The sequence below is a fragment of the Cherax quadricarinatus genome, chromosome 55 (genome assembly GCF_038502225.1).
Source record: "Cherax quadricarinatus isolate ZL_2023a chromosome 55, ASM3850222v1, whole genome shotgun sequence".
Lineage (NCBI taxonomy): Eukaryota > Metazoa > Arthropoda > Malacostraca > Decapoda > Parastacidae > Cherax > Cherax quadricarinatus.
Genome location: NC_091346.1, coordinates 8,246,532 through 8,260,168, shown reverse-complemented (window position 1 = coordinate 8,260,168; position 13,637 = coordinate 8,246,532).

Here is a 13,637-nt window from a genome sequence, read left to right as displayed (position 1 = left end):
GAACTCTATGGGAAGGATCAGTGAACTACTGACAGGTGTTGATAAACTCGCCTCACTTGTATTTACACTATTCCTGATCTTCACTTTCCACTCAACAATTTTTGTAACCATCTGTCTTACAAGCTAAGATCTGTTATCCTACCTCAGCTCATTCCTCAGCTCATTCCTCAGCTCATTTCAAAGCTCAGCTCTATCAGAGGTATACTACCACCCCCAGGATGCCACCCACACCAGTCGACTAACACCCAGTTACCTACTTACTGCTAGGAGAAGAAGGGCACTTGAACATGCTTCTTCAGATCGGCTTCAAACTTTAAACTCGGGTGTATCCTGCCTAGAAGAAAGTTGTTGTTACTGGAGTGTTTATTCGACAATTTGTCAATTTTATTTGTAAAATGCTATAGTAATTTTCCCATGAAACAACTGGAGTATTTTCCTGTGAACAACCTGTCTTAATGGCTGATACATCTTGTGAAAAAAGACGAGTCTTTTTTTGGGTTTAGGTTGTGTAGGTACAAATTCTCCAGTTTACTTACATAGTTAATGAACCTGGACTTGTTGGGTTCTGTGCGATAACTTGAGAATCCATCATCCGGTCAGCTTCAAACTTTTATGGTTCTCTTAAAGGAAGATTACATTGATTGTGATCTTTGTAAATTTTAATCAGGAAATTTTGCAAAACAAATAAGTTTCTGCACAGCACATGAAGAACGTTTCTCTTGATCGATTTCAAACCCTGATGCTGGTGTATCTAGATATTTAGATATCTAACTACAATAGAAATTTGTCTCCTCTGTGCTATTGTTTAGAATGTATTGAAGGGGATGAGGCTGAGGTTATGGCGCTGCGGCTACAATACTTGTATTAAACATGACTACAGGTCGCTAGTGAATGACTGTGTACATATCATCAGGTGTCCTCACGTATTTGTGGTTGCAGGGGTCAAGTCACAGTTCCTGGCCCAGCCTCTTCGCTGGTCGCTACTAGGTTCACTCTCTGCTCCTAGAGTTTATCGTACCTCTTTTTGAAGCTATGGATGAATCCTGCCTCCACTACATTACACTCCAGACTGTTCCACTTCCTGATAAATCTGTGACTGAAGAAATACTTCCTAACATCCCTGTGACTCATCTGAATTTTCAATTTCTAGTTGTGACCCCTGAAACATTGTCAGTGTGTTTTTGGTGTGTGTACTCACCTATATGTAGTTGCAAGAGTCGAGTCACACCTTGTGTGTGTGTGTGTGTGTGTGTGTGTACTCACCTAGTTGAGGTTGCGGGGGTCGAGTCCGAGCTCCTGGCCCCCCCTCTTCACTGATCGCTACTAGGTCACTCTCCCTGAGTCGTGAGCTTTATCATACCTCTGCTTAAAGCTATGTATGGATCCTGCCTCCACTACATCGCTTCCCAAACTATTCCACTTACTGACTACTCTGTGGCTGAAGAAATACTTCCTAACATCCCTGTGATTCATCTGTGTCTTCAGCTTCCAACTGTGTCCCCTTGTTACTGTGTCCAATCTCTGGAACATCCTGTCTTTGTCCACCTTGTCAATTCCTCTCAGTATTTTGTATGTCGTTATCATGTCCCCCCTATCTCTCCTGTCCTCCAGTGTCGTCAGGTTGATTTCCCTTAACCTCTCCTCGTAGGACATACCTCTTAGCTCTGGGACTAGTCTTGTTGCAAACCTTTGCACTTTCTCTAGTTTCTTCACGTGCTTGGCTAGGTGTGGGTTCCAAACTGGTGCCGCATACTCCAATATGGGCCTAACGTACACGGTGTACAGGGTCCTGAATGATTCCTTATTAAGATGTTGGAATGCTGTTCTGAGGTTTGCTAGGCGCCCATATGCTGCAGCAGTTATTTGGTTGATGTGCGCTTCAGGAGATGTGCCTGGTGTTATACTCACCCCAAGATCTTTTTCCTTGAGTGAGGTTTGTAGTCTCTGGCCCCCTAGACTGTACTCCGTCTGCGGTCTTCTTTGCCCTTCCCCAATCTTCATGACTTTGCACTTGGTGGGATTGAACTCCAGGAGCCAATTGCTGGACCAGGTCTGCAGCCTGTCCAGATCCCTTTGTAGTTCTGCCTGGTCTTCGATCGAGTGAATTCTTCTCATAAACTTCACGTCATCTGCAAACAGGGACACCTCAGAGTCTATTCCTTCCTACATATAGGTGTGTGTGTGTGTGTGTGTGTGTGTGTGTGTGTGTGTGTGTGTGATCGTCTGACTAGTTTTCACATTTCTATTTATATTATCTTCGCTTGATTGACCAGTAGTGTTCTCTCTCTCTCTCCCTCTCTTTTTTTTACACAGGGTTTGACAAAGTTAAGGATCCCTAGCTTTATTGACAAGCTATTTACAGGTTAAGGATTCCTAACTTTATTGGCAAGCTAAGAGCTGTTACCTACATCAGCTCATTTGAAAGCATTTTTATTGTTAAGAGACATTCAAGTAGGGAACAGGATGAAGTTGGAGCCATCTGTGGGCCAACATTTTCATTTGATCAACTGACTGTATCTCGTTGACATCATTATGCTGTACGAATGTGTTCCATACTCGAATCATCCTGAGTATATATGATCTCAGATGGAGTGATATTCTGGAGAAGGGTACAGCCAGAGTGAAGTTGCTGCTTTCTGTCCGTCTTGTGGCATAAAAGCTTGTTTCACGCTGTCCTCGAAGTGGATCCAAGTGTGGTACTTTGACAATATTGGCCTTGTACATAACAGTAAGGCCACCCACACCCCTCCTGTGTTGAAGGCTCTGCTGAAATGACAGATCTATCCAGGATTGGTCCAGGCGAGAGATGAGACGTCTTGCTCTGTTCTCTACTCTGTCAAGCAGTCGCAGATGAGGGGGGGGGGGCATGCAAATCAAGAAAGTGGAGCATACTCAAGGTGTGAGCGTACTTGTGCCTCGTACAGAATCTTGCAACCCCTACTGTCAAGCAGATGCGAGATACGGCGAAGTGTTGTAAGCTTCTTGGCTGCCTTGTTGCAAGATTTAAAACATGGTTCTTCATGGTCGGTTTGGAGTCAAATTTCCCCCCAAGGATATCAACTTCTTCCCCAGGTGCCAACACCCTCCCATTCATCCTTACTACTGCACCAGCATTACCATCATGGTACCTAGAGACCATCATCATTTGCGTTTCCTCAGGTGCAAATGTTACTTGCCATCTATTTCCCCAAGCTGATATAGCTCTTAGCTGGTGACTGATGTAGCTTAGAGCAATTGGCATTTCTTCTCTTGGATAAGTGAATGTCAGTGTACAGTCGTCTGCATATGCATGGGATTCTGGGATGAGATGAAGAAGGTCATTGAAGTAGACATTCCATAACAATGGTCCCAGCACGCTTCCTTGTGGAACACTTGTCCCAATAGGACCTCTCTCTCTCTCTCTCACACACACACACACACACACACACACACACACACACACACACACACACACACACACACACACACACACACAAAAAAAAAAAAAAAAAAAAAAAAAAAAAAAAAAAAAAAAAAAAAAAAAAAAAAAAAAAAAAGAGCTCACTCCAGCAGAGCAAAGTTGCTGGTTATGGGGGATTTCAACCACAGGGAGATTGACTGGGAAAACCTGGAGCCACATGGAGGTCCCGAAACATGGAGAGCCAGGATGTTGGACGTGGTGCTGGAAAACCTCATGCACCAACATGTTAAGGACACTACCAGAGTGAGAGGGGAGGATGAACCTGCAAGATTGGACCTTGTGTTCACCCTGGGCAGTTCAGACATTGAGGACATCACGTATGAGAGTCCCCTAGGAGCTAGCGACCACGTGGTTCTGTGCTTTGAATACATAGTAGAGGTGCAAGTGGAGAGAGTAACAGTAGTTGAATGGGAAAAGCCTGACTATAAAAGAGGGGACTACATAGGGTTGAGGAACTTCCTGCAGGAGGTCCCGTGGGACAGAGAACTGGCAGGAAAGCCAGTAAACGAAATGATGGAATATGTAACAGCAAAATGCAAGGAGGCAGTGGAAAGCTTTATCCCCAAGGGCAACAGAAACAATGGGAAGACCAGAACGAGCCCCTGGTTTACACGACGGTGTAAGGTGGCAAAAACAAAGTGCAATAGAGAATGGAAAAAGTACAGAAGGCAGAGAACACACGAAAATAGGGAGATCAGTCGCAGAGTCAGGAACGAGTATGCACAGGTAAGGAGGGAGGCCCAGCGACAGTATGAAAATGACAGCATCGAAAATCAAGACTGACCCGAAACTGTTGTATAGCCACATCAGGAGGAAGACAACAGTCAAAGACCAGGTGATCAGATTGAGGACAGAAGGGGTAGAACTCACAAGAAATGACCAGGAGGTATGTGAGGAGCTAAACATGAGATTTAAGGAAGTTTTTATAGTAGAGACAGGAAGGGCTGTGGGAAGACAGCACAGAAGGGAACATCAAGAGGGAATATGCCAGCAAGTGCTGGATGACATACGAACAACCGAGGAGGAGGTGCAGAAGCTGCTAAGTGACCTTGATACCTCAAAGGCGATGGGACCGGACAACATCTCCCCATGGGTCCTTAGAGAAGGAGCAGAGATGCTGTGCGTGCCCCTAACCACAATCTTCAACACATCCCTTGAAACTGGGCAACTACCTGAGAAATGGAAGACAGCAAATGTAGTCCCCATATTTAAGAAAGGAAACAGAAATGAGGCACTAAACTACAGACCTGTGTCTCTGACATGTATTGTGTGCAAAGTCATGGAGAAGATTATCAGGAGGAGAGTGGTGGAACACCTGGAACGGAACAAGATTATAAATGAAAACCAGCATGGGATCATGGAAGGCAAATCCTGTGTCACAAACCTTCTGGAGTTTTATGACAAGGTAACAGAAGTAAGACACGAGAGAGAGGGGTGGGTTGATTGCATCTTCCTAGACTGCAGGAAGGCCTTTGACACAGTTCCCCACAAGAGATTAGTGCAGACGCTGGAGGATCAGGCGCATATAACAGGGAGGGCACTGCAATGGATCAGGGAATACCTGACAGGGAGGCAGCAACGAGTCATGGTACGTGAAGAGGTATCACAGTGGGCGCCTGTGACGAGCGGGGTCCCACAGGGGTCAGTTCTAGGACCAGTGCTATTTTTGATATATGCGAACGACATGATGGAAGGAATCGACTCTGAAGTGTCCCTATTCGCAGATGACGTGAAGTTGATGAGAAGAATTAAATCGGACGAGGATGAGGCAGGACTGCAAAGAGACCTGGACAGGCTGGACATGTGGTCCAGAAACTGGCTTCTCGAATTCAATCCTGCCAAATGCAAAGTCATGAAGATTGGGGAGGGGCAAAGAAGACCGCAGACAGAGTATAGGCTAGGTGGACAAAGACTACAGACCTCACTCAGGGAGAAAGACCTTGGGGTGACCATAACACCGAGCACTTCACCGGAGGCACAAATCAACCAAATAACTGCTGCAGCATACGGGCGCCTGGCAAACCTGAGAATAGCGTTCCGATGTTAGGCCTATACTGGAGTATGCAGCACCAGTCTGGAACCCACACCTGGTCAAGCACGTCAAGAAGTTAGAGAAAGTGCAAAGGTTTGCAACAAGGGTAGTCCCAGAGCTCAGGGGAATGTCGTACGAGGAAAGGTTGAGGGAAATCGGACTGACGACACTGGAGGACAGAAGGGTCAGGGGAGACATGATAACGACATACAAGATACTGCGGGGAATAGACAAGGTGGACAGAGATAGGATGTTCCAGAGAGGGGACACAAGGACAAGGGGTCACAACTGGAAGCTGAAGACTCAGACGAGTCACAGGGACGTTAGGAAGTATTTCTTCAGTCACAGAGTCGTCAGGAAGTGGAATAGCTTAGCAAGTGAAGTAGTGGAGGCAGGAACCATACATAGTTTTAAGAAGAGGTATGACAAAGCTCAGGAAGCAGAGAGGGAGAGGATCTAGTAGCGATCATTGAAGAGGTGGGGCCAGGAGCTGAGTCTCAGCCCCTGCAACCACAATTAGGTGAGTACAATTAGGTGAGTACATGCCAAGTGTACCAATCTTTCAAGGAAAAATGTTCTTTACATAGGTTCATGTGTAGCAGTAGTTTGTGTTGGTATGTGTAATACCGGGAAAATACTAGAATAACACAGGTTGAGGTGTAGTAACAAACACAGCGGTAAATCTGACGACTTTGCTGCTGTTGTTGCCTTTAATGGTATCGATGCAAGGACTGAGTCATACTACCTAGCATGTCTCTAGTTGTGCACGGTGCTGGTCTGCAGTGCACACCGTGCAGGACTGTAGTCGTGCACAACGTGCAGGACTGTAGTCGTGCACACAGTGCAATACTATAGTCGTGCACAACGTGCAGGACAGTAGTCGTGCACAACGTGCAGGACTGTAGTCGTGCACACAGTGCAGGACTGTAGTCGTGCACACAGTGCAGGACTGTAGTCGTGCACACAGTGCAGGACTGTAGTCGTGCACACAGTGCAGGACTGTAGTCGTGCACACAGTGCAGGACTGTAGTCGTGCACAGTGCAGGACTGTAGTCGTGCACACAGTGCAGGACTGTAGTCGTGCACAACGTGCAGGACTGTAGTCGTGCACACAGTGCAGGACTGTAGTCGTGCACACAGTGCAGGACTGTAGTCGTGCACACAGTGCAGGACTGTAGTCGTGCACACAGTGCAGGACTGTAGTCGTGCACAACGTGCAGGACTGTAGTCGTGCACAACGTGCAGGACTGTAGTCGTGCACAACGTGCAGGACTGTAGTCGTGCACACAGTGCAGGACTGTAGTCGTGCACACAGTGCAGGACTGTAGTCGTGCACACAGTGCAGGACTGTAGTCGTGCACAACGTGCAGGACTGTAGGAGTGCACACAGTGCAGGACTGTAGTCGCGCACACAGTGCAGGACTGTAGTCGTGCACACAGTGCAGGACTGTAGTCGTGCACAACGTGCAGGACTGTAGGCGTGCACACAGTGCAGGACTGTAGGCGTGCACAACGTGCAGGACTGTAGTCGTGCACACAGTGCAGGACTGTAGTCGTGCACAACGTGCAGGACTGTAGTCGTGCACACAGTGCAGGACTGTAGTCGTGCACACAGTGCAGGACTGTAGTCGTGCACACAGTGCAGGACTGTAGTCGTGCACACAGTGCAGGACTGTAGGCGTGCACACAGTGCAGGACTGTAGTCGTGCACACAGTGCAGGACTGTAGTCGTGCACACAGTGCAGGACTGTAGTCGTGCACACAGTGCAGGACTGTAGTCGTGCACACAGTGCAGGACTGTAGTCGTGCACACAGTGCAGGACTGTAGTCGTGCACCTTCTACTATGATAATACATTTCCTCTATATTCACCTTTGCAGAGAAATACCTTGATGTCAGTGAACGGCTCTTGATCCAAAGAACTGAAGCTAACCTCCCCTTCCATGGCTCAGACTTGATTACCTCCACTTTCTCAGACGTTATATACCCCTACGGGATTATCTTTATCCATAATATATATATATATATATATATATATATATATATATATATATATATATATATATATATATATATATATATATATATATATATATATATATTATTATTATAATGTCGTGTCGAATAAGTAAAACTTGCCATTTTGGCTTAAAAAGCAACGCTCTTCTTGCCGAATAAGACAAGCTAAAATTTATGTATCCAATAATTTCGCAAAAAAATCATTCTGAATCTATCGAAAGAATATATTTCATTGTGTTTGTTTATTATTAAATTATTGTCAACTTATCTAAAATACATTTAGTTAGATTAGGCTAAATTAAATTGAGTTTGTTATAATAAGGTTAGGTAAGTTTTCTAAAGTACTTTTGGTACAAAAATATTAATTTTTACATTAACATAAATGAGAAAAAATATATCTTTAAACGTATAAGAGAACATTTTAGAAAGGACTCAATTTTAAATGAGTTCTTGGTAATTGACAAGTTTTACCTATTCAGCACGACTTATATATTGCTATTAATAATTTATCTTCATGGTGCCAGAGCTCAACTCAGCTGCGTTTGTTGACTTTCATTATAATTCTGTTTTTTCTGTGACCACGGTAGCGGCTCGTAATTTAGCCCGTTGTTTAAAGAAGTGACAGAAAAAATATGTATTTGAAAGCCCATTTGCTTACCAATGGAATCCATATCACCGGTTAAAAAAAGAAAATCTGTTTGAAATTGGCAGGAAGGTAAGTGGAATGTGAATTTCAATGTGAATCCTGGTTTTAGTGCTCGTTAACTAGTCACAGTCTGACTTGCACCATTAACTAGTCACAGTCTGACTTGTACCATTAACTAGTCACAGTCTGACTTGTACCATTAACTAGTCACAGTCTGACTTGTACCATTAACTAGTCACAGTCTGACTTGCACCATTAACTAGTCACAGTCTGACTTGTACCATTAACTAGTCACAGTCTGACTTGTACCATTAACTAGTCACAGTCTGACTTGTACCATTAACTAGTCACAGTCTGACTTGTGCCATTAACTAGTCACAGTCTGACTTGTGCCATTAACTAGTCACAGTCTGACTTGTGCCATTAACTAGTCAGTCTGACTTGTGCCATTAACTAGTCACAGTCTGACTTGTACCATTAACTAGTCACAGTCTGACTTGCACCATTAACTAGTCACAGTGTGACTTGTACCATTAACTAGTCACAGTCTGACTTGTACCATTAACTAGTCACAGTCTGACTTGTACCATTAACTAGTCACAGTCTGACTTGTACCATTAACTAGTCACAGTCTGACTTGTACCATTAACTAGTCACAGTCTGACTTGTACCATTAACTAGTCACAGTCTGACTTGTACCATTAACTAGTCACAGTCTGACTTGTGCCATTAACTAGTCACAGTCTGAATTGTGCCATTAACTAGTCACAGTCTGACTTGTACCATTAACTAGTCACAGTCTGACTTGCACCATTAACTAGTCACAGTGTGACTTGTACCATTAACTAGTCACAGTCTGACTTGTACCATTAACTAGTCACAGTCTGACTTGTGCCATTAACTAGTCACAGTCTGACTTGTACCATTAACTAGTCACAGTCTGACTTGTGCCATTAACTAGTCACAGTCTGACTTGTGCCATTAACTAGTCACAGTCTGACTTTTACCATTAACTAGTCACAGTCTGACTTGTACCATTAACTAGTCACAGTCTGACTTGCACCATTAACTAGTCACAGTGTGACTTGTACCATTAACTAGTCACAGTCTGACTTGTACCATTAACTAGTCACAGTCTGACTTGTACCATTAAATAGTCGCAGTGTGACTTGTACCATTAACTAGTCACAGTGTGACTTGTACCATTAACTAGTCACAGTCTGACTTGTACCATTAACTATTCACAGTCTGACTTGTACCATTAACTAGTCACAGTCTGACTTGCACCATTAACTAGTCACAGTCTGACTTGTACCATTAACTAGTCACAGCCTGACTTGTACCATTAACTAGTCACAGTCTGACTTGTACCATTAACTAGTCACAGTCTGACTTGTACCATTAACTAGTCACAGTCTGACTTGTACCATTAACTAGTCACAGTCTGACTTGTACCATTAACTAGTCACAGTCTGACTTGTACCATTAACTAGTCACAGTCTGACTTGTATCATTAACTAGTCACAGTCTGACTTGTAACATTAACTAGTCACAGTCTGACTTGTACCATTAACTAGACACAGTCTGACTTGTACCATTAACTAGTCACAGTCTGACTTGTACCATTAACTAGTCACAGTCTGACTTGTACCATTAACTAGTCACAGTCTGACTTGTACCATTAACTATTCACAGTCTGACTTGTACCATTGACTAGTCACAGTCTGACTTGCACCATTAACTAGTCACAGTCTGACTTGTACCATTAACTAGTCACAGTCTGACTTGTACCATTAACTAGTCACAGTCTGACTTGTACCATTAACTAGTCACAGTCTGACTTGTACCATTAACTAGTCACCGTCTGACTTGTACCATTAACTAGTCACAGTCTGACTTGTACCATTAACTAGTCACAGTCTGACTTGTGCCATTAACTAGTCACAGTCTGACTTGTGCCATTAACTAGTCACAGTCTGACTTGTACCATTAACTAGTCACAGTCTGACTTGCACCATTAACTAGTCAGTGTGACTTGTACCATTAACTAGTCACAGTCTGACTTGTACCATTAACTAGTCACAGTCTGACTTGTACCATTAAATAGTCGCAGTGTGACTTGTACCATTAACTAGTCACAGTGTGACTTGTACCATTAACTAGTCACAGTCTGACTTGTACCATTAACTATTCACAGTCTGACTTGTACCATTAACTAGTCACAGTCTGACTTGCACCATTAACTAGTCACAGTCTGACTTGTACCATTAACTAGTCACAGTCTGACTTGTACCATTAACTAGTCACAGTCTGACTTGTACCATTAACTAGTCACAGTCTGACTTGTACCATTAACTAGTCACAGTCTGACTTGTACCATTAACTAGTCACAGTCTGACTTGTACCATTAACTAGTCACAGTCTGACTTGTACCATTAACTAGTCACAGTCTGACTTGTATCATTAACTAGTCACAGTCTGACTTGTAACATTAACTAGTCACAGTCTGACTTGTACCATTAACTAGACACAGTCTGACTTGTACCATTAACTAGTCACAGTCTGACTTGTACCATTAACTAGTCACAGTCTGACTTGTACCATTAACTAGTCACAGTCTGACTTGTACCATTAACTATTCACAGTCTGACTTGTACCATTAACTAGTCACAGTCTGACTTGCACCATTAACTAGTCACAGTCTGACTTGTACCATTAACTAGTCACAGTCTGACTTGTACCATTAACTAGTCAGTCTGACTTGTACCATTAACTAGTCACAGTCTGACTTGTACCATTAACTAGTCACAGTCTGACTTGTACCATTAACTAGTCACAGTCTCACTTGTACCATTAACTAGTCACAGTCTGACTTGTACCATTAACTAGTCACAGTCTGACTTGTACCATTAACTAGTCACAGTCTGACTTGTACCATTAACTAGTCACAGTCTGACTTGTATCATTAACTAGTCACAGTCTGACTTGTAACATTAACTAGTCACAGTCTGACTTGTACCATTAACTAGTCACAGTGTGACTTGTACCATTAACTAGTCACAGTCTGACTTGTACCATTAACTAGTCACAGTCTGACTTGTACCATTAACTAGTCACAGTCTGACTTGTACCATTAACTATTCACAGTCTGACTTGTACCATTAACTAGTCACAGTCTGACTTGCACCATTAACTAGTCACAGTCTGACTTGTACCATTAACTAGTCACAGTCTGACTTGTACCATTAACTAGTCACAGTCTGACTTGTACCATTAACTAGTCACAGAGTGACTTGTATCATTAACTAGTCACAGTGTGACTTGTACCATTAACTAGTCACAGTGTGACTTGTACCATTAACTATTCACAGTGTGACTTGTACCATTAACTAGTCACAGTGTGACTTGTACCATTAACTAGTCACAGTCTGGCTTGTACCATTAACTAATCACAGTCTGACTTATACCATTAACTAGTCACAGTGTGACTTGTACCATTAACTAGTCACAGTGTGACTTGTACCATTAACTAGTCACAGTCTGACTTGTACCATTAACTAGTCACAGTCTGACTTGTACCATTAAATAGTCGCAGTGTGACTTGTACCATTAACTAGTCAGTCTGACTTGTACCATTAACTAGTCACAGTCTGACTTATACCATTAACTAGTCACAGTCTGACTTATACCATTAACTAGTCACAGTGTGACTTGTACCATTAACTAGTCACAGTGTGACTTGTACCATTAGCTAGTCACAGTGTGACTTGTACCATTAACTAGTCACAGTCTGACTTGTACCATTAACTAGTCACAGTGTGACTTGTACCATTAACTAGTCACAGTCTGACTTATACCATTAACTAGTCACAGTGTGACTTGTACCATTAACTAGTCACAGTGTGACTTGTACCATTAACTAGTCACAGTCTGACTTGTACCATTAACTAGTCACAGTCTGACTTGTACCATTAACTAGTCACAGTCTGACTTGTACCATTAACTAGTCACAGTCTGACTTGGACCATTAACTAGTCAGAGTCTGACTTGTACCATTAACTAGTCACAGTCTGACTTGTACCATTAACTAGTCACAGTGTGACTTGTACCATTAACTAGTCACAGTCTGACTTGTACCATTAACTAGTCACAGTGTGACTTGTACCATTAACTAGTCACATTGTGACTTGTAACATTAACTAGTCACAGTCTGACTTGTACCATTAACTAGTCACAGTCTGACTTGTACCATTAACTAGTCACAGTGTGACTTGTACCATTAACTAGTCACAGTCTGACTTGTACCATTAACTAGTCTCAGTCTGACTTGTACCATTAACTAGTCACAGTGTGACCTGTACCATTAACTAGTCACAGTCTGACTTGTACCATTAACTAGTCACAGTCTGACTTGTACCATTAACTAGTCACAGTCTGACTTGTCCCATTAACTAGTCACAGTCTGACTTGTACCATTAACTAGTCACTGTCTGACTTGTACCATTAACTAGTCACAGTCCGACTTGTACCATTAACTAGTCGTCTTGTACCATTAACTAGTCAGTGTGACTTGTACCATTAACTAGTCACAGTCTGACTTGTACCATTAACTAGTCACAGTGTGACTTGTACCATTAACTAGTCACAGTGTGACTTGTACCATTAACTAGTCACAGTCTGACTTGTACCATTAACTAGTCACAGTCTGACTTGTACCATTAACTAGTCACAGTGTGACTTGTACCATTAACTAGTCACAGTGTGACTTGTACCATTAACTAGTCACAGTGTGACTTGTACCATTAACTAGTCACAGTGGGACTTGTATCATTAACTAGTCACAGTGTGACTTGTACGATTAACTAGTCACAGTGTGACTTGTACCATTAACTAGTCACAGTGTGACTTGTACCATTAACTAGTCACAGTCTGACTTGTACCATTAACTAGTCACAGTGTGACTTGTACCATTAACTAGTCACAGTGTGGCTTGTACCATTAACTAGTCACAGTGTGACTTGTACCATTAACTAGTCACAGTCTGACTTGTACCATTAACTAGTCACAGTCTGACTTGTACCATTAACTAGTCACAGTCTGACTTGTACCATTAACTAGTCACAGTGTGACTTGTACCATTAACTAGTCACAGTGTGACTTGTACCATTAACTAGTCACAGTCTGACTTGTACCATTAACTAGTCACAGTCTGACTTGTACCATTAACTAGTCACAGTCTGACTTGTACCATTAACTAGTCACAGTCTGACTTGTACCATTAACTAGTCACAGTCTGACTTGTACCATTAACTAGTCACAGTCTGACTTGTACCATTAACTAGTCACAGTCTGACTTGTACCATTAACTAGTCACAGTCTGACTTGTACCATTAACTAGTCACAGTCTGACTTGTACCATTAACTAGTCACAGTGTGACTTGTTGATGGTCAAAGACAGACCGAAACATTGCAGTATGCTTC